The sequence below is a fragment of the Balaenoptera ricei genome, chromosome 14 (genome assembly GCF_028023285.1).
Source record: "Balaenoptera ricei isolate mBalRic1 chromosome 14, mBalRic1.hap2, whole genome shotgun sequence".
NCBI lineage: Eukaryota > Metazoa > Chordata > Mammalia > Artiodactyla > Balaenopteridae > Balaenoptera > Balaenoptera ricei.
The window spans coordinates 52712837-52733679 of NC_082652.1; the positions used below are offsets into that span (position 1 = coordinate 52712837).

Genomic DNA, 20843 nt, shown 5'->3' on the forward strand with positions numbered 1-20843 from the left:
AAGGAGAAGCAGGAGAGGATAGCTGCCTCTCTCTGTCCAGGGTGGGGCTGTCTTCCCAGGGTTATATGCTAATGGATTCATTCTGCTGCTCTGAAGCAGAGGTGGAGGGTTCCACTCTGCCCACCAGCCCCATCCACCTTGGTCTTGGATGTTATTGGAACAATTACACTTAGAAGGTGTATGGCAGGGTGGAGATGCCCCTGGGATTTCTCCACACGCAGGAGGAACTGCAGAACCCAGATGCACTTTGAGGGAACTTTGAGGCCATCTGGCCTCTCCGTGTCCTGACCATAAGTCCTCATTAAATGACCCCCACTCTGACGTGTCCAGTTCATCTACGTACAGTAACTTCACCACCACAGTGACCACGCATCCCTTGTATAGCAATGAGAAAGTCAGCATGCTTTCAGTGTTTACCCAAAATCTGACTACCAGTAGTTTCCATAAGTGGTCCCAATTTCTTCCTTTGGAGCCCCAGGAAACAAGCCTTTTCTGTGGAACTACCCATGCATGACCATTTTTCCCAGTTGGTCCTCCCTCGGCCTAACAGTGCTGGTTCCTTAAACAATGTCATGTGTCACGCGTGTAAATTCTTCCATGTCTTACCTCATGCCTCTGAGCACACCCAGTGTTTACCAGCCTCTCACTGGGCCCCAGACCTGGCTCAGCAGCACAGAGCAGAGTTGGACCATGACTTCCTCCTTCCAGACACTGCACTTGTCTTAACACAGTCTCAGGTGCACCCGGGTTCCAGGGCAGCCGAGTTATACTGGAGATTCCCACTGAGCTGCCAAAGCTGCTGGAAGCTGCACTTTCTCCTTTCCGTGTGTCTGCAGTTAGAATGTCAACTCCAAGTGAAAGGCCCCCGAATTTCTCCCTATTGAACTTGATTTTGTTGGAATCTACCCATCACTTTCATCTGCAGAGATATTTTTGCATTCTTATTCTGCCGTCTGATGGAAATACCTTTCCTTTCAGTTTTAAGCCACCTGAAAATTTGGTCAGTCTGACCGACACATCTGCAGCCAAGTCATTGATAACAATGCGGGTCAGGGCAAGACCAAGGCCAGAGGCAGCTGCTTGATCTTGGAGACCTCTCCCTGGGTTGTTACCCTCCTAATTGCCACGATGCCCTAGCAACAGGTCTTCAACCAATTCCAGACTATACTTTGTCAATTGCCCACAAGATTCCTCGTGAGAAAACTGGCTGAGCGTCCCCCAACTCAAACTGACTTGTCTGCAAAGGAAACAAATTGTCTGGCCTGGCTTCTTGGGTGGTCTTCGGTAGCTCCAAGGTCCACCACATATTTGACTAAGCTATCAGATGCCACCTCTTCTAGAATCTTTCTGAGGGCTGACATGTACACACTGGTTCGTTGCTTGAGGAACCACCCTTCTCTTTGGTGGAAATCAGACTTACATTTGCCTTGCTCCACCTCTCGGCATCTTTCCCACTTGCCATGATTTCTCAGAGATCATTAACCAAGAATTCAGTCAACAAACATGTACTGCCCATGCTAGGAACAGGCAGTGTAAAGCTGAAAAGTTCATGGTACCAGGCCTTAGTTGTACCAACGTCCGGGGTGCTCTGCAGGTCCTTTGGGGCCTGATTACTGACCAGAAGCCCTGGGACCCTGGCCTCTGAGGATGCGCATGGCCCCTCCTGGGGAGGGCTTTTTGTGGACATCTCATCCAACATCCCCTTTTCTTGAGGTCTGTGGCCACGCTTGTCCTGATAGAAAGATCTCTCCTCCCACGCAGTCCTCACGCTGAACAGCTAGACACCTCTCATGATCTGCATGCAGAAAAGCTCCTTGAGCAGTGCCAGGATCCTAGTACAGGTTTTCTTGGTTTGTTGCTGGATTGAGAGGACAGGAGAGGAGAGGCCTGGTCTTGCTACCAGGACCTGGGATCTTGGAAGCTGGGAGGGGTCAATCAAGGCCCTCTGCTACCCCCAGTGAGGGTGACCACTCACGGGCCCAGGAAGGAATAAGAACAGAGCCAGGGAGGGCTTGGGGCAGTCCTCAAGCAGTGCCAGGCCCTGGGGGTGGCATCGAGGGTGACTGAGACATCCACCCGATTCAGGGGCTCAGAGAGAACAAGGCTCTCGGGCCAGAGAGGTCACAGGACTGGCCTGGGGACAGACACTGTTCAGACCCTCGGAAGCACGCGTTTCTTTTACTTCTTTCTTTTCCAGTGTGCAGTTGGAGCTTGGTAAAAGCAGCATAAATAGTAGAGCCTTAGAGGAGCTTGGTAAAAGCAGCATAAACGGTAGAGCCTTAGAAAGAGAAGCGTTCTCTCTGTGGCAGGGTCCTGCTTAGGCAAGTGACTGGTGTGGTCTGTTGAGGGCTGGGGTGGGGGATGTGCTGAGGCCGAAAGCAAGAGCCCCGAGTATCAGAAGGTTTCAACCAAGGAGACTCAATCGACAAGACACACTTTACACTCCCTTCACTGGATACTCTAGGGCGCGTCACTGTCTCCTTACATCTCACAACAAGCCAGGAAGACAGGCGAAAAGATGACTCCATTTTACAGGTGGGGATGCCTTGGTGGCCCCGAGAGACTGAGGCCGGATTGGACCCCACCTGGTAAGTGGTGGCAGAGCCTCAGTGTACCTCATACGCTCCACCCACCCACTGACCGGAGACTGCAACAGCCCTGGACCTGGCCCGGACACTGAAGAGCCATGTGAGGGAAGTAAACACCCACAAAGCAGAGCCTCTTGTTCCTGGAGGAACTTAGTTGGAACAAAGAATGTTGGTACAGTAACAGTGATGTTTAGTTACCGATGATCAGGAGATCCGAGTATTTACTCATTTGATTTTCACCACAATCCTGTGAGAGCAGCACTTAGAATCATCATTTTACAGATGAGGAAACTGAGGCACAGAGAGGGTCAGTAGCGTGCCCAAGGCCGCCCAGCCCCAGAGCCCACTGTGTCCCAACACCTCCCTGCCTCCAAGGGATGCGGGTGTCAGTTGGAGGAGGCTGAAATGTGAGAATGGGTGGGCACCAGCGAGCCGGAGAGGACCTGGGCAGGCCATCCAGGTGGGGCATCGTGCCAGCTGGGAGCGGAGGGCCGGGGGTGTCCAGGCATGAGTGCCCCTGCCAGGCTGCTGATGGACATGAGAGGCCCAAGTAGGCAGGTCCCTCGCAACACCGTAGCCTCAGGCGAGCTGCCCATGGGCTCCCTGATGGAGGATGATCTACAGCTGCCGGGTTAAAGGCCTGCTTTAATCGAACAATAATACTGGGGAGTGATGAGCCGCCATACATCAGCTCTCGTCAAATGAAAAATTCGAGAGGAGAGCGTGGGAGGTGAGTGATGGGCTGGGAGTGTGCATTTTACCCAAATCGACAGCAATTTACATGCTAGAGAGACAACCTTTCCCACTGCCAAGACAGCAGCTCCCAGCCACAGCCCGGCCCAGAAGTCCCCTGCAGGCCTCCACTGCCACCCGTCCCCCCCAGCCCCAGCCCAGCCTTTTGCAGGCTCAACAAGACTAAATTTCTTTCTTTCTTTCTTTTTTAAAGTTATTGCTTTAAGTTCCCCAATAGCAGAATTTTATTTTATTTTTAAAATTAAGAAATTGTGGTGAAGCACATAACATAAAATTGACCATCTTAACCCATCTTAGCCCTCCCCTGCAGGAGGCCTCCTCTCTGATCTCCACCCTCTCTGGCCACCATCGGGATCCCTGCCCCGAGGTCTGAGCGCTGACCACCTCAGGCTAGTGTGCAGAACTGGGGTCTCCCTGGTCTTGCCCTCAGGTGTACACAGGTGCCCCCAAAGCCTCAGGGGGATTGTTTTGAATTAATCCTGATAGAAAAGCCTCAGGAAGGCCACTGTGTCCCTTCCTGCCTGGTTTCTTTTCCTACAGAGGGTAACCCCCCATGCGAGGAAGGCACAGAGTAGAGAAATGTTATCCTTGTCCAGTGATGCCCTCAAACCTCACCCCTGCTTCTTACTGGCCCTGGAGCTCTGGGTCCAGCCCTGTCTCTCCGAGCCGCGGCCCCTCCTTTGTGGCACAGAGACGGAGTGAGCCGGTGGCTGGTTGTGAGCTGGTGGCACAGGGCCTGTCCGGCGGGACGAGGCAGTGCAGGTGGGCACGACTGTGGTGTGCGCCTGGCCAGCCTCGGACGTGTGTTTTCAGGTCGAGTGTGTGCACAGGGTGGCCGTCACTCATCCACTAGCTGCAGCTGGCCAGAGAGGGAGGAGGGGGGACCCGAGGACCTGTGTGTGTGTGTGTGTGTGTGACCTCCAAAACCTCCTTGCCGCAGAGTATAAATATTTATACAGATACCTGCCATAAATCTGCCCGCCTGGCAAACAAATGAATTGCAAACGTAACTTTGGGAGTTTTTATGAAAGTGCTCGGCAGGGAAGGGGTGGAAGAACGAAGGAGCATTATGGTGATGAAGCCTGAAGCTGCAGGGTCCGGTCCCCAGTCCTGGGGCAGGCAGCTGGGTCCCCTCAGGGCTGGTCCCCTCAGCGAGGAGAGAGGGACACACCCTGTGGCGCCCCCCACAAACTGAACTGTGCTGGAGGCATGGGGTGGACACACGAATTGCCCAACCAGAACCAGCTGTCACTGACCGCCTGCCCTGTCTGTACAAAGTGCTCATTTAATCCTTCACATCCCCACGAGGTAGAGGAAACTGAGGCACAGAGAGGGAAGTGGCTTCCCTGGGTGGTGGAGCAGAACACAAACCCAAGTCTGCGTGAGGCTAGACCTGGCTCCTACCAGCACCCGATACCGACTGCCACCCACGGCCTGGCTGGAGCTGGGGCCAGAGCCAAGCTCCTGTACTCTTTCACCCCCAGACATCTGCTTCTGATGACCTCTCCCCACCCCCTCCGAGTCTCCCAGGTCACCAGCTCCGCCTGCCCCAGCCCAACCCCTCCCCATGGTCTGGAGAAGATCTCTTCTACTGGGTCCACAAGAACTTTATTACCTGGGAGCTAGTTCCTTTGCTTCTCCTGTAACAAATTATCCTAAGGATGTGACCCAGGACCAGATGTTAATTGCAATGGAAAGTAATCAGTTTCCTTTACTGAGCCCAGACTTGTGGGCAGGTTAGTCAGGAGCAGAGACGGGGTTCTTAATGAGGAGGGCCCCTGAAGCGTCCAGCGGGTTCTGCAGTGCACCCACGGCTGCCTCCCCCCCCCCCCCCTCCCCGTCAGCCCTCACCCCTTCCTGCAAGGACAACCCCCGTCCAGCCCTTTCCTGACCTGGCAGCCTCCCACTGCTCCAGATCATGTCCCCTCTTGGGGCCACCTACCTCTCAGGAGCTCCTGTGGCTCCCTGACCCCCATGGAATCAGCTCAGCCCTCCTTCCTCTGTGCTGTGCTCCAAGCCCCTTCCTGACCTGGTTATCCTCTTTCCAGCTGCATCCCCTCTGCAGCCCATCCTGGGCACCTCTGCAAACGCTGTACCCATGCCTCCTCTTGCTACCCATGCCTACCCATGCCTCCTCCTCCTGCAACTCTGCCCTGCACGGGTGTGCTCCTGCCTTCTCCTATCCCTCCGGCCAAAGCGCAGGCCTCCTCTGGCCTTCAAGGCTTCCAAGGGTCCAGTGCTGGGTGCTGAAGAATTCCAGGAAGGCCTCGAGGAAGACTTGGCTGCAGAAGAGCCCCTCTCCACTTCTCTCCTGCCATGATGCACCATCCCCGGGAATTTGGGGCTCTGGGCCGGAGAACAGGAGCCTTGGGGTCTAGCCTTGCCTTGGTTGAAAATGGGTCAGGCCCCTGGAGCCACCACAAAGCGGGTGGTAGTGCTGGCCTGGCTCACCTCTGGGGATTCAGGGGGAGGGCAGACCCAGCTTCCCTCTGGCCTGGCGAGAACTAGGGTCCTAACCTGGAGTTCAGTTCGTAGGGGTGGACGTGGAAATTTGAAAGCAGAGCAGAGGGTCCCTCCCTACCTCTTGGGTGCTCCTGGGGTTCTACACTGAGTATTGGCTTTCAGCTGGGTGTGCAGTAGGGAGGGCCAGGCTGGCGGGGGGGAGAATGGACGAGAGGCTTCCTGAGAGGCAGGAAGGCAGAGGGGTCCAGGCAGGAGGGCAAAGGTCTGGTGTCTAGTGACCCAGGTGGGCATGGGTGCCCGTCCTCCAACGGCCCCTCGGTGGACCGACTGAGGACAGGCTCCGGCAGCTCCAGGAGCCGCCCACCCTGTTTAAGGCTCTGAGGTCTACACAGCTCAAAGGACTACCTCCATGGGCCCCCGCCCAGGCTGCACTGAGAACTACCAGAGGAGCTCCAAGAAAAGAAAAGAAAAAAGAAAAACACCCATCCCAGACGAACTCAACTGGAATCTGTATGTGGGACCCTGGCCTGGGGTGTTTCTCGGCTCCTTGGGTGCTTCTCACGTGCTAACGCAGGATGCAGGGTCGGGCGGGGCAGGTGCCAGCTGAAGGGTCATTTCTGAAGGTTTTAGAAATGAGGGGGGAGGCACCGAGAAAAGAGCCATGAGAGGAAATGGAGAAAATGAATGAATGTACACAAATGGGATGATAACCCAAGTCTTGGGTCTGGGCTGTCAGGAAAAGACAGGTGTGCTCAGGGGGAAATGGTTTGAGTTATTCAAGCCAAATGCTTCTGTGGTTAGAGGAGGGACCCCCATCTGAGACAGTGCCTGGCTGGTCTGGGACTCAGGCTGCCCACAGCCAGGAAGGAGCACTCATCCCCCTGGGCAGGGGTGGGGGATAGAGGAAGGGCAGAGGAGAGGGAGGCATTCTGGGCCACCCCTTGCTTGGGTCACAGGACGTTGGGTCTGGCCTCACAGCGGCTCCGCAGGGGTGGGGTGGCTAGACGGGGGAGCGGGGAGCCCAGGGAGGGAGGTGGGCACTGGTAGGCCATAGGGGTGGCCAAGGACAAACCCCCCAGACTTTACAATTTCCCTGAGAGTCAACAATTCTATTAAATAGGATAATGGATTTTAAAATGCTCCGAAAAGCAGAGAGTGCTGTAAGATGGGCAGCATTATTGTTATTAATAACCACATCCTTCTTGGAACGTCGAGAGGAAATAAATCAGACAACGCTTGAGATGAGCAAGTCCCTTGGAAGCATTCATTGCCATGAAATAAACACACATATATTATAAACCCCAAATTAAAGGGAAATAGCACTCGGGGGTAAGCCCTGCTTTTATTTTTTAGAGTCTTATGAAAACCCACAGATGTTGGGAAAGCAGATCTTCAAGGACACAGTGGGGGGGTGCCCAGGCCTGATGGGGAAGGAGAAGCTGGGGGTACATGGCCCCCACGTCAACATGGGGGTCCAGGAAGGCCAGATAGCCCCAGGCAGCCAGTACCTCCTGAGCGCCCGATTTCATGGTATAAACTTGTCCTTTGTACCCTTCAAGGCTGACATGTCTCCTTCTCCAGAAAGTCCTCCCACTGTCCTTCCCCTCAACTAACCTCCCGCTCTCCATTCTCAGCCTCCTTGGTCTTCCTGTCCTTGTGTCCGATCGTGACACCCTGCTTTTCATCACCTGGTGTCCTGTCCTGGCCAGGAGACACACCTCTCGGCCAGACTTTCGTTAGCCGCTGCTGCTGAGGAAGGGCGGCGGAAGTGCAGGTGCGGTGGACATCCTAAAACGGACTGGAGGTTATTTTTTCCTCTCTTACCTCATTAAACTTAGCTTCCAATTATGTGTTAATGATGCTGGCTGTCTATCGTAGGTTGGAGCTTACTGCAGTGTCTTTAAATTTAATCACCTCCATAATGGCCAGCTCTGGCATCACAATGAGGAAAAAAAAAAAAAAAAAGTACAGTCCTTTGCTCCTGAATGAGCCGGCAAGATCTGGGGCCCCACTGAGGCCAGAAAAGTCCTTCAATGTCTCCTCGCCCTAGACAAATTCTAGGAAATTCTGAGAACCGACTTTTAGGACCTCCAACGAACTCCCTTTTGTTCTTCATTTACAAGTGTACCAAGAGGGATGGAGGTGAGACTCAGGGAAGGACTTTCTGCCTGGGCTGGGATGAGCAGAGCTGGAAAGGCTTCTCCCAAGAGAGTGCTTGAGAGATCCCATGGCCCCTGCTGCCCCCTCCTTCCTCTCCCCATCTTGTGTGTGTGGTACATGATGTTGAAGAGAAGCGGGGGTGGACTCAATGCCAGGCTCTCAAGGAGCCCCAGTGAGGGAGGCTAAGCTGCCGTTCTGTTCTGGGGCCTTCACCCCTAGACCCTCATGCAGAGGGTTGATGAGTCCCTGATGTCCGTGGATTCAGGACCAGACTTCACGTCTACGTTTTCCACTGAGCCCAGAATTTGCAATTACTTTCAGCTTGGGGCTGTGACCTCCGCCCTCCTGCCCAGTCCTGTATTTGTTCTGAACCCAAGGGTGAGTCACTGGTGACAGGGTGGGCCCTCCCAAAACTGTTGTGATTTTGGAGATGCAGAGAGAAACTCCTCTGACCTTATCTCCTTCTCAGACCAGCTGCCCTCCCTCCCACATCCTGTCAAACACCACTCCCCACTCCCCACTGCATCTGTCCCTTTGGGGAAACTTCTGCTTTCCCCAGTGCCCTTGTGGTGCTGAGGTCTTTGCTCCTGGGCCTTGGGTTTCAGGTCTGCATACAGGTTCCCTCTCCCCACTGTTCCCACCAAGCCATCACCCAGTGTCCTTGCCCAACTCCACACCCACATCCTCCTCTCTACCTTACTACTCCTGACATTATTCTACAAGTACTCTATCCTTCACCCCTCCACCTGCCATCCAACCATCCATCCATCCATCCATCTATCCATGCATCCGTCCATGCATCTAGGCACCCATGCATGCATCGATCCATCATTCATCCATCAACACCCATCTATCTACTCTATCCATCCATCCATCCATCCATCCATCCATCCATCCATCCATCCAACAACCAGTATTGAGAGCGTACTTAATGCTGGGCCCTGCACTGGTGCTGGGATAAGATCCAGTCCCAGTCTTCAGGAGGCCACACTGGAGTAAAGATTGTAGACAGTTTACTGTGTGATTATGTCACAAAATCAGGTAAGGCTTCTGGAGAAGGGGAGCTTTAAAGGACAACTCACCCTCTGTCTGGGCTCAACTCAGGCCCCCAAGCTCCAGGTTCCAAGCTCTAGGAATGCTGAAGGCTATTATCACACCATATGGGGGCTTCAGAAGGCAAGCAGGCTCCCTTAGGTGGGAGCCTTGCAGGTGCCCTAGGTCAGGACTGACTCATCCATCACGCTAGCACTCCTTTAACAGGAGGTAAAGGAAAGCCTTGCCTCTGCCATTTGAATAGGATCTCGCCGATGACAGGGGTGGCACCATTTATTCCTCCACATCTCTTCCCACTTCCCAGGCCAGGACTCAGATGCTAGAGTTTTTCTTAACTGAGCTTGCAGGATATCTCGTGGCTGATTTGCTGACCCCCAGCTGCCATCTGGATTAAGGCTCACATTCATGTTTGTCCCCAAACCCTCCCTCCGGCTTGACCCACTTTTTACATCTAAAGAATTCACAGCAAGATCCTGCCCTGTCCCAGTCTCAGCCTGAGCTCTTTATCACTCATCAACACTGACTGAATATTTATTGATGGGCCCCGTGGGGGCAAGGACAGGGAGGGAAGAGGCAACCCAGGGGCTTATAAAGGAGGCCTCTACCTGCTCCAAGCCCTGGGAGCAGGAGCCTCAGGCTTGGGAGGCGGCCCAAGGGTAATAACTAGCACTGAAAGACCACTCTTTACATTAAATCTTGTGGTCCTTAAAATGACCCGCTAAGGAAGTTAAAGTGAAAAAAACCCAGAAATATTTACTTAGAGCTTGTTACGTGCCGACACTGAAAAGTGCTTGGCATCTGTTAACGGAAAACAGCCTGATAATGATGAGATGAGGACGGTTACCGTCCCATTTCAAAGATGGGAAAGCCAAGACACAGAGAGGGTAGACAGCTTGCCCAGGCCCACAGAGCTGGTATCAGCAGTCAAGCTGGTGCACTCTGGCTCTTGAACACTGAACCACTCTTCTTGTGTGTCTCTCTTGATAGAAGCCCTTTGTAGAAAACGAGAAACGTGGATCCAGGGGGGTTCAGGGTCTCCCCACCCCCACAGTCGGTCCATAACCCAACCAGGCTCCATCTCATGCATGGCAACTGCAGACTGGGGCTCCTCCCGCTCTGCCTTGTACCCTGGGCTTGGGAGAAGAAGGTTCACTGCTTCCAGAGGTCCTGTTTATTCCTTCCAATGGGGCAAAGGTCAGTGAATTTACGCGTGCGTGCACACAACGCACACATCACATGTGCACACTCACGCATGTATAATGCCTTTTCCATCCGCAGTGCAACTAGCAAGCAAGCTTTCCACTCTTCAGAACACAAGAGAAGCAGGAAGTAGGTCATAAAGGCCCCTAAGGTTTATTAATCCCTTCATTGATTCGACAAATGTAAAATATTTATGGTCCATGTATTAAAACCCTTGTGTGCTTTGCTCATAGAAAACCTACTCTAGGGCTATTAACTGCTAGTTTACAAACAATGCTGACAAGCTGCTCCCCACTCCCCTCCCCAGAAATGTGAGCACCCTGGTCGAGTCACTACTATTTCCCGTGCCAGAACGGAGCCTGGCACACATACTCCTGGATAACTGAGTGAAGCCTAGTGATTCTGGTTTCCATCACTAAAGCTGATGGGCAACAAGAGGCCGAGCAGAGCCACCACCACTGGGAGAAGCAAGAACCACCAGAACACATGGGCGGCCACTGCCTGCACAGAGACCGACCCACCCCCTCTGGCACTTTTGACAACAGCACCCTGCAAAAGACAAACTCGAGTCAGGAGGAAAACTTTAGGTGATGTTTTTATATTGAATAAGAAAACAGGGCACTGGAATGCATTTTAGGAATTAAAATGAGTTTTAATTCCTAAATTAAAGGAGTTAAAATGCATTTTTACTACTTCCTTCCAAGTAGTTAAAATGAAAGTTTAAAAGTTTTGATGCTTGAAGGTGGCAATCCTCAGCCAGCTGAGAACTCTATTATACATAATCCTTAATTTCCAGATGGTTCATGTATAATACAGAAGTCTGTAATATACAGCCCCAGGATTTCTTCCTCCCATGCCAAATGTCATGTGGCATCTGTAAACCCCTCCTTTCTTTTCAAAGCATGTCTACATCCGTTATCTCGTTTGATTCCCATGACAGTCCTGTGATGTGGGGAGTCAGGGAGAAACCTATTATTTTACAGAAGAGGAAATAGAGGCCCAAAGTGATCCCAGGTCTTGTGTGAGTTATGACTGAGACCCGCGCAGAGCCAGGGCTCCTGCTGCCCCCTGAGTCCCTCTCCTTGCTGGTCAGGAAGGCAGGACCCTCAGGATCTCCAGAAGGAATGAATTCTCCCTCAGGACACCATGCCTGTCCTGTCTGGGGGCCCAGATGGCTCCCCCTTCTCTGGTAGACCTTCCAGACACACCGGCCACGCTGACTGCTCCCCGCCAGCTCTGCACAGCTCTTCCGGGGTTCTGAGCTGGTCTCCTGCCTCTTCCAGCTAATTGTGAGACTGGGCTGAGAGGCTCAACGCTGGGCCTAGGGCGGGAGGGAGGGGTGGGGGGTTGGGGGGGTGGGGGGTTGGGATGGTGGGATGGGGGTGGGCGGTGGGGGGGAGCAACCTGTGAGAGAGATAGGTAGATAGGTAGATAGACGGATGATAGAAGGATTGATGAGAGGAAGTTGTGCAGGTTGGGGGATGGGAGGGGGCAAGTTTGCCTTATCAAGTCTGGTTATCTCGTTTATGGAGGGGGGAGGGGAGACTCCCTGTCCTTCCTGAGCTGCTAAGTGCTGTCACAAAAACATTTATTAATATGCAAATTCTAAGTGGCAATCTGGACCCAGTCGGGTTGTGCTAATTTGCACATTAATATCTGTCTTCAGGCCGGCCTCAGCTCTGGAGAGGGAGCCATTGGGGCCGGGAAAATGGGGAGTGGGGAGGAAGGGAGCAGGTGGGGCAGGGTGGAGGGGGATCTGTAGGGGGCCTGTGGCCCGTCCTGACAAAGAGGGATCTGCAGTGGAAGAGCTGGGATGCACCTCGGTTCAGAAAGTTCAGTCCATGATCAAGGCAGGATGCGACACTGGCCTTTTGCCCTTTCTGGTGCCTGGAAGTCCTCAGGGCCATGTTGGGACTTGTGCAAGGAAAGGGAGGCTGCAGAAGCCTTAGCCCAGAGAGCATGCCGGTGCTGACAGAGCAGAGTGAAGGTGGTAAGAGAAATAAGTGGGGAACATCACAGGACACCGGCTGGACAGGGCTACTGTTGTCCCACTCACAGTAATGGGCATCTTGTGAGTGGAAGAGTGGCTAAGGAGCTCCTCCTGATTTACCTGTACCTTCCTGGACCATGGCCCATCCTCCATCCCCAGAGAGGTGGCCTCCTCTCTCTGCCTTCCTCAGTGGACTCCTATCCTGCATTCTGTACCCATGAGTACAGAGCCATTCATCTCAGATGTGCTGGGTCAACCTCCATCCCAAACCCTCCCTCCATTTGTTCCAGTAAATACAGTTATATTTGTCAGACTCTATCAGACTTTTATGTTAAGAAAATAATGATCACTTGTAATGGGTTCAGCAATGGTGGTTTGGGCAGTGATGGGATATCAAGAGAAAAGTGGGAGCTGGGTGCAGTGGCCTCCCCCCTACCTTAGCTGGTTCACATCCTTGGATAATCAGACAGGCCAGTAGCCATCTGAATTGATGTGCCCCTTCCCTTCCAACTCCCCCAACCTACAACATCTTCCTGTTGACTGGCTATGTTCTGATTTGATTCATTCTTCAAACCCTGCCCTGTGCTATCAAACCCTCTTGACGTCCTGTCCAGAATGGTTTTTGCTGTCACCTTGTGCCACCCACCTGCAGTTTTGAATGTTTCTCTGATCGTTTCATGTGTGAATCTTGTTTCTCTAGCTACATGGGGAACTTTCTCCTCCACAGTATGTGGCAGGGACCAGACATGTGGCCTGGTTCAACATACACTTATCAATTTTCCAAAGCATTTTTGTCAGTTAACACCCTTCACCTTTGTTCAAGCCTGTGAAACGACCAGGCTGTTACTTTCAGACACTAAACTCATAGCGCTCAAGCATGATATTTATTGTTACTTCACAAATTTAGATTTACTTCACTTAATTTATCAAAATAAACTAAACTTGCAATTCTTAAGATGGCCACCAGGTGGTGATATGTGCTTTGGTACATGCTTTGAGCATATTTTTTCTGGAGACCATGAATTAATGTATTTCCCTTTCTTACTTTTCTACAATTTTAATTTACCTGCCTCTATATTCCAGGCATAACCACCCCAACCCCCAAAAGAGTGTCTGCTGTGGGACTGACAAGTGGATAAAGAGGATGACAATATCATGTGATGTGTGTTGAAATAAACCAAGGGTTCTAGAAGCTTAGAGAAAGGGATAATCAGCTCAAAGAGGGGGAAGTCTTCACAGAGGAGGTTAACATCAGAGTGAGGCAAGTAAGAAGAAAACAAGAGTTTGCCAGGAATGTGTGTGTCCATCGGAAGGGATGGGCTCTCGGCAAGAATGAGAAGTCAAAATGTGCAAAGAAATAGAGGTAATGACAGGAGGGATGAGAAGTGATGGGCTGAAGGGAGAGAGTTTCCAGAAGAAGAACAGGAGCTGAGAGGCTTCAGCAGCTCCTGGGCTGGACCACCATGAGCCTTAAACACCTTCCCTTTACCTGTGGGCAGCGTGGAGTGCATCAAGAAAATGGCAATTTTTTTATGTCTAGAGAAGCAGTTCTGGGGCAGAGTGGGTGAAAACTAAGCATGCTGGCCTTCCGTGGTTGGGAGCCAAGCTGGAGCTGCAGGGTTGCAGGGAGAGGTGGAGCAAGGGGAGGCAGAGATGCAGAGAGGCAAGCCTGGGGAAGGGGGGTGGACTGGATGGTCAAAGAAGGAAGGGATGGGTGAGGTGGAATCAGCATGGATGACACTGAGCTATCTTGATCTGGAGACAGTGTAGATGATGACACCATTAACCAAGAGAGAACACACGCTTTCCCACTAATTATCCTTAGAAAAAGTCAAAATAGAACTTTTGATTGAATTAAATTAACTTGAACATGGCGTCATTAAACAGGAGATTGGAAAGTCTTATAAAACAAGCCTACAAAGAAAAAACCACCTAGGTACAATTCAGTCCCTTTCTCAATAATCTTTAACAGTTATGGTCCTAAATAGTTTCTTTTTTCCTAAATTGTTTCCCTTCTAGGGTTTCACGAAGAAACCCTTGACTACACACTCACCGCTCACTCTACTCTCACTCCTCAGGGTGGGTACAGAGTTGGGTTCTGTGAATTCTCTTTGCAATAAAAAGGTTTTATTGCCTCCGATGGAATAAATCTGCACTCTCTTGCAGTGACCTGAAGAAGAAACCACCAGCAGAGGAAAATGAAAAACGTGCCTCTCATCTGGTTCTGGAGCTTTCTTGGCTCTTAGTTTAACTGGTGACATCAGAGAGATGGGGTCCCCAGGGCGGCATCCATGGCTCACAGCCCTTGGGGCCTCACTTGGGGATATGCAGATATTGCTTTGGCTCTCGCCCAAAGCACAGATTCTAGCAGCTCAGGGAGAGAGATGACTCCAAGTCTAACAGAGCAGGACACTATGGGGCCCTCCCCAGGCATACTCCTCCCCCATATCCTCTGCTTTAGCTCCACTCTGGAGCATCTAGATAATAGTATCTGATGAACAGTTCCTGAACTGTTTCACAGGTGCTAAAACCCCCACGAAATGGAAGAAATTAACTACTTGATGACCATGAGCATGTAGCCCCCAGACCTAATGGAGTCTAAGGATTGATAATGCTAAGCCCTTTGCCACTGCCCTGTTATCTCACCATCAACCAATCAGAGAATTGCTCACAAGCTGATCACATAACCTGGGACGCCCCTCCCTCACCTTGCCTTTAAAAATGCTTTGCTGAAACCCATCGGGGAGTTTGGGTGTTTTGAGCACTAGCTACCTGGACTCCTTGCTTGGTGCCTTACAATAAACGTTGCACTTTCCTTCGCCACAACCCAGTGTCAGTAGATTGGCTTTACTGCGTGTGAGTGAGTGGACCCAAGTTTTGGTTCAGTAACACAAGTTCCTCTGGTCCCTTGTACTGGGCATTATTTGTGCCCAAGACTCTTCAACAGAAATCTGGAGGCCACCCCTCCTTTCCTGTCCTCCTACTAATTTCCACTTTGCTGGCAGCCGGGTGGTCTGGGTTAGCTGAGCCCCTCAGAGAAGCTGAACTCACACATCTGGGCCAGGTCCTGCTCCTCACTGAGCAGCAGTGGGGCAGGGGCCCTTAGAACCTCCTCCCCAGGCTCTGGCTGGCCTCTGCCTCTGTGATCTGGGCCCTGGATGCCCAAAACTACAGCCAATCAACTGCTTCCTTAACCTCCAAGTCCCCTCTTGCCACTCAGATGCTTGCGTTCAATTCTGGAGGTTCAGGATCCGGCAGCCTCACTGGTACCAGACCTAAGTCTGAGCCAGGTCTCCGCTCCATGGAACTGAATGCAGCTGCTCCTGCTGAACCTCTTTGGACAAATCTAGAGACTGGCTAGAAACCTGAGGACACTGGACTGGGGCCTTTTCTGGCCTCAAGTGGCTGGTGGTAAGTCCAGGGCTGACTGAAGCCCCAGTTCCTTCTTGTACCCTGGCAGCTCGTTGTGGGCGAGACCTCATTTTTGCAGTATCCTGAGCAGATTACCAGCATGTTCTACTTTCCATCCCAGCCCTCTGCTCCTTCCAGCTCTCACCCCAAAAGATCTGTGCCCCCACCACGCCCCAGTCCCCCAAAGGGAGCCCTGGGCAGGCAGGGGCACTGACCCTACAGCTGAGCAGAGCCCTCTCTCCCCAGACCCTCCTCTTCCCCATCCTATGATGATGCTCTGCATCCCTACTCACTGTCCTTGTCTCTACTTTAATGCAACACCCCCTGGGGGTTACGGTGAGTTAGTTGGTACTTTCTTTGGGGCAGAAATTAGAAAGGGGAGGGATGGTCTGACGTGGGAATGGGGGCTTCTTAAAAAAGGAAGGTGGGGATGAGGGTGTCCAGGTTAACCTTAGCACATTTGTCAGGCTTGATCCTAGTGGTGCCAGAAGCTGTGTACAGAGATGGGGGTGGGGAATACTGTCTGCCTCATGGAATGGGCCACCCACCGGCCTCTGACTGCTGCTCTGGCTCTTCCTGCTCCGCTTTTCCCTCCTCCTCCCTCCTCTCTGCTTCCTCTACCACCATCCTCCTCCCCTCTGCTCCTCTCTTCCTTCTCTCGCTCCCCCAGATGTACCAGCGGTGCCTGGGTCCCAGAGGTGACCCTGCAGGTTCCCTCTCCATTGGTCTTGTGGCTGGGGCCCCTCCCCTCCCCCACTTACATCCTTTCTGGCCTGTTGCTGGACTTCATTAGCATAACAGGCCACACGATAGCTAGTGGGAGGGAGGAGCAGCCAATCCCCTCTATGCAGGAGTGGGGGCCTTTCCAGGCCCTCCACAGGGCATCTGAGGGCCCCTCCTAAGCAAGCGGGCTGCCCCCCTCCCCTGGGGTCCTTCTCCCTCTCCAACCCCTCCACCCCGTACCCTCTGCTTCTGCCCAGAGCACCTCAGTACTCTCCATCCTGGTCCCTCTGGTCCAGGAAACCATCCCCAGTGCCCTGGAGGGTGACCTCTGTTCATCAGTGGACAGGGGTTCCCTGGGTGCCTGCCGTGCACAGGCATGTGGATCCTTCTCCATAGACTTCCCGAGGCTCCTGCTGATGCTCCCCGCACCGCCCCCCCACCCCCCACCTGGGACAGAGTCAGCCCCTCGAGGAAAGGCCTGGGATCCTATGCACACGAAATAGAGTGGGAGCTGGCCTCCCAGATACCTGATGGTCAGTGTAAAGTGAGAAGAAATGTGGAGGGAGAGTGGGGTCAATGAGTGAGAACTGGGGACACACCTGGCTGGAGCCAGATGCCCAGATGTGACAGGGACAGAGAAGAGGGTGTGGGTGGGGCGGGCTTCCAACCTCCATCAAGCTGCCCAGCCCTGCTCCCTGCTGGGAGCCCACAGTCACAGGCGGCAGGTCTAGCTGCTGAGCATGGAAGGCCACAGGAATGCAGGGCTCCTAAAATTTATGGCTAGACTTTATGACAATGGAAATATTTTTTTAATTGAGGTTTGCACCACCATTACACTGCTAATTTAATTATTCCCTATATTTCATCCATCACCATCTGATCCTCAGGAAGCAACTAGCTTGTCTTCTTGACAAGAAAGCACCAAATTGATTAAAAGTGTGTGTAGGACGGGGGTTGGGCTGTGATTTGCTCACTACGGCCGGACCTCTGGGTGCCCGGGGGAGGAGGAAGACGGCAGAAAGCAGAGAGCAGATGTCTACTCCCCACTCCGCTAAGTACGGTCACCTCCCATAAACCCGCACCCTGCAGCCACAGTCACACCCACACCCACTCACACACAGACTCTCACCCTCACACACATGCCCAGACATATTTACAGACATCACCTCAAGTACACCAGCGAAACACTGGGCCCCACCCACACCCAATCTGTCACCCAGGCCGTGTGCAGGGAATCCACGCTGGTCCCCAATACACATACACACCTGGAGAGTCTCACATGGCTGTCTTGCAGAGGACACTGTCGGGGCAAAGTCTGGGGCCCTCACCCTCCCTCATGCCCCCTGGATTCCTTGGGGTGGGCCCCTGGAGTGTTCTGGGGCTAGAGCTTTGCTTCTGCACGGGACTCAGGGTCCTGAGCCTGCCCTGCCCCACTCAGGGCAGAGGAACCAGCAACTCTGGCCCAGGATCTCCTCCAAGGTGCCCCTGCCTGCCCCTCCGCGTGAGCCGGGGGCACGTGTCCACAGGTATGGCTGTGCGGGAGCCCGCAGCATGGTGTGTGGAGGTGCCCCGGGCGGTGAGGCAGTTTCTCCACTGGATTCTTTCTCTTCGTCATTCCATGACACCCCGATGGCCCCTGGAGCCCCAAGAATGAGACAGCTGGAAAACACTGGTTGCTGCCCGCCCAGCCCTGGCATGAACACCATCTCTGGGTGCTTCCAGGCTAGGCTTGATTTTTTAACAGTTTTGTGCAGGTGGGTCTTCTTACCCCACCTGGAGGGCAAATCTTTCTGAGCCACTGCTGGGGCCATTGTTCTCTCTTCTCCTCTTCTGGGCACACAGGGCCCAGCTAAGTCAAGGCTGGTTGGCTGGGACCCTCCCGCTGCTGGGTGAGTGAGGGCTCCTGCGGTGTGCTGGGGCGGACGGGCCCGGCAAAGGCGCTGGTGAGCGGGGCTCAGCCGGGGGTGGGGGATGGGGCAGAAGTATGGAAGGAAGGAAGGAGGGAAGGCAGGAAGGAGCAGTCAGAACCAGAGCCGCTTGAGGGGGACCTGGACGTGGACTAATGGAGAGGAGGGAGGTGGAAGTGGGGGTGGGGGAGGGGTGGGGGCTGCGGTGGCGGTACTGCCATCCGTCATTGTGAAAGCTCCAGGTGCCCGGTGCAGGCCCAGCAGACCCCTGACCCAGACTGATCGATCCTAATGGAATGGAGCAGAGGGGCAGCCGCCGGAGGGAGCAGGCCACCCGTCCTCCCTGACGTCCCCGTCCTTGTAACTTTGTCAGCTGTCACGGCGGCCCAGAATGCACTGGTTGCCCGCCTCAGTCATGTCTGGTCTCATGGGCTGCCACCAGACAGGGCACATGAGGAGGAGAGGGCAGGGAATGGACGACCTTGGGAGAGGGCCCCAAATCACAGCCATAGGTGGCCGGAGACAAAAGCGTTAAGGAGCAGGCAGAAGTCCCCTAAACTCTAATTCACACTTGTTTCCCAAAAGAGGCAGCGGGGCAGGGACCACAAACCTTCCCTTAACCATTAGGACACACGGACACATCCTCAGGCAAGTCGTCCCTCTTCAAGGTGCAGCCCCCATGCCCATGCCTGCAGGGATCCTCCCTGGCGTCCCTCTCTCCTCTCTGAAGCCCCCAAATAGTGTCTGTCCTGCTTGCTCTGAACTCAGGGCGGTCTTCCGGCTCCAAGTCACACTGGACAAGTCCCCTGTGCCATCACGGTCTCTGTGCACGAGTGGTCCTGTGTTCCAGTCCGGGCGCCCTGGAACGTTTCTGTCATTGCTGGGATCTGCTGGTGTGTCTGCCTCTCCCACCAGACCATGGCTTCCCTGACTCCCAGCACAGGGAGAGGAACCCAGCTGTGGCCCAATCAACGCCAGCACTGGAAGTGAGTCCTCCTCTCCGGAGCCCCCTGGGCTCTGCATGGGGCCGGGCACACAGTAAAGGCTGGAGGAGGGCTGGTTTCCTGAGTGTCAGGGGAGGACCAGAGGGAGGACAGGACTCAGGTGAGGTGGAGCGGGGAGGGAGAGGCAGAGCTGGGCAGACAGGATGCAGGCAGTTGCGGGGACCCTTTCTAGCTGCATTATTCTGCTTGCTGTACCCCACACTGAGAGCCCAGATCCAGGGCACAACTGGTCCCTGGGCGGCTTTTAGTGTGTGGAGTCAAGAGCGGGGAGGAGTGAGTGATGCTGCCTGCAACTGGGTCACAGGAACGGAATTTGGGGGACCCCGGGGGCTATGGGCCTCTCTGCTCCCCTTCAACTAGAATTACTTCTGTGATGATGATTCAGCTGCACTTGCTCAGATCTGCTCGTCACTGTGGTGGGGGAAGCGGGAGAAAGAAAGGTTCTCCCTGAGAACAGGCTGGAAGCTGAGTCCAGTGGGGGCTCCATCACCATGACAGGACCATGATCCCTGTTGCCCACCCAGCCACACTCGGGCCGCATGAGAAAGTGCTTAGAACATCACCCTCAGCCATCCTCATTTTAACTCCTGGGTTTGCACTGGGCTGTCTGCTTTGCATACGGGGCAACCACTGAATGTGCTGTTGAAAGGCTCCTATTTATGTGCACAGCCTGTGAGAGACAGAGGGGGAGCCTGGCCCACATCCTGTTGAATCTGACCCCTAAGAACCCAGCTGAGCTGAGCGAAGAGAGGGGAGCCCACTGCAAGGCTGGGGTCTGCCTTCTTTAAAACAGCAGGCTATTTCCTGCACTTGGAAAATTCCTTTGTGCTCACAGGCAGATGAGATGTTGCCCAGTATGGCCTGGCAACTCTCCCGAGTGGGCCATTTCCCAGGAATTCTTGGTCCCCAAAGCACTGAACCTGAATGTGCAAAAACCCATTCTGCAATTCACAAACTCAGACGCATTTTGTCAGTTACAGCAGCAGTCACCAACTTTTTTGGCACCAGGGACCGGTTTTGTGGAAGACAATTTTTCCATGGATGGGGCCCGGGGTGGGTGGGTGGGAGGCAGTGGGGATGGTTCAGGCAATAATGCGAGTGCTGGGAAGTGGTGGGGAGTGGCAGATGAAGCTTCACTTGCTCACTGGCCACTCCCCTCCTGCTGTGAGGTCTGGTTCCTCACAGGCCTTGGACTGGTACCAGTCCGTGACCCGGGGGTTGGGGACTCTTGTGTTACAGTGATGTGTTCAGGCACACACACATAGACACGTACACAGACACACACATAACACACACACACACACACACACACACACACACACACACCACACTGCATCTTCTGCGGTTGGATGGAGCTGGGGTCTCTGTTTTGATACATCTGAGAGAACTTCCTGAAGAAGGTGAGCATTGAAGAAAAGGGTAGGGTTCAAGGAGGTGAGGAAGAAGGAAGAGGCAGAAGAGAAGCAGCCTGTTGTGTTACTGACCCTGTTGGGGCCCCATCAGGTCTCAGCCTAAAGTCTCTTCAGAGGGGACTTCCCTGCCACTCCAGCTCAAACTGCCCCTTCCCTCTCTGACCCCTCACCTGCCTCAT

At 53.6% G+C, this 20843-nt stretch overlaps 1 protein-coding gene across 14 annotated transcripts in view; it reads right to left on the reverse strand.

Moving 5' to 3' along the window:
• The window catches only part of CELF4 (CUGBP Elav-like family member 4), a 296959-nt gene that overhangs the window by 114170 nt on the left and 161946 nt on the right, over positions 1-20843 (reverse strand). The window lies entirely within an intron of this gene.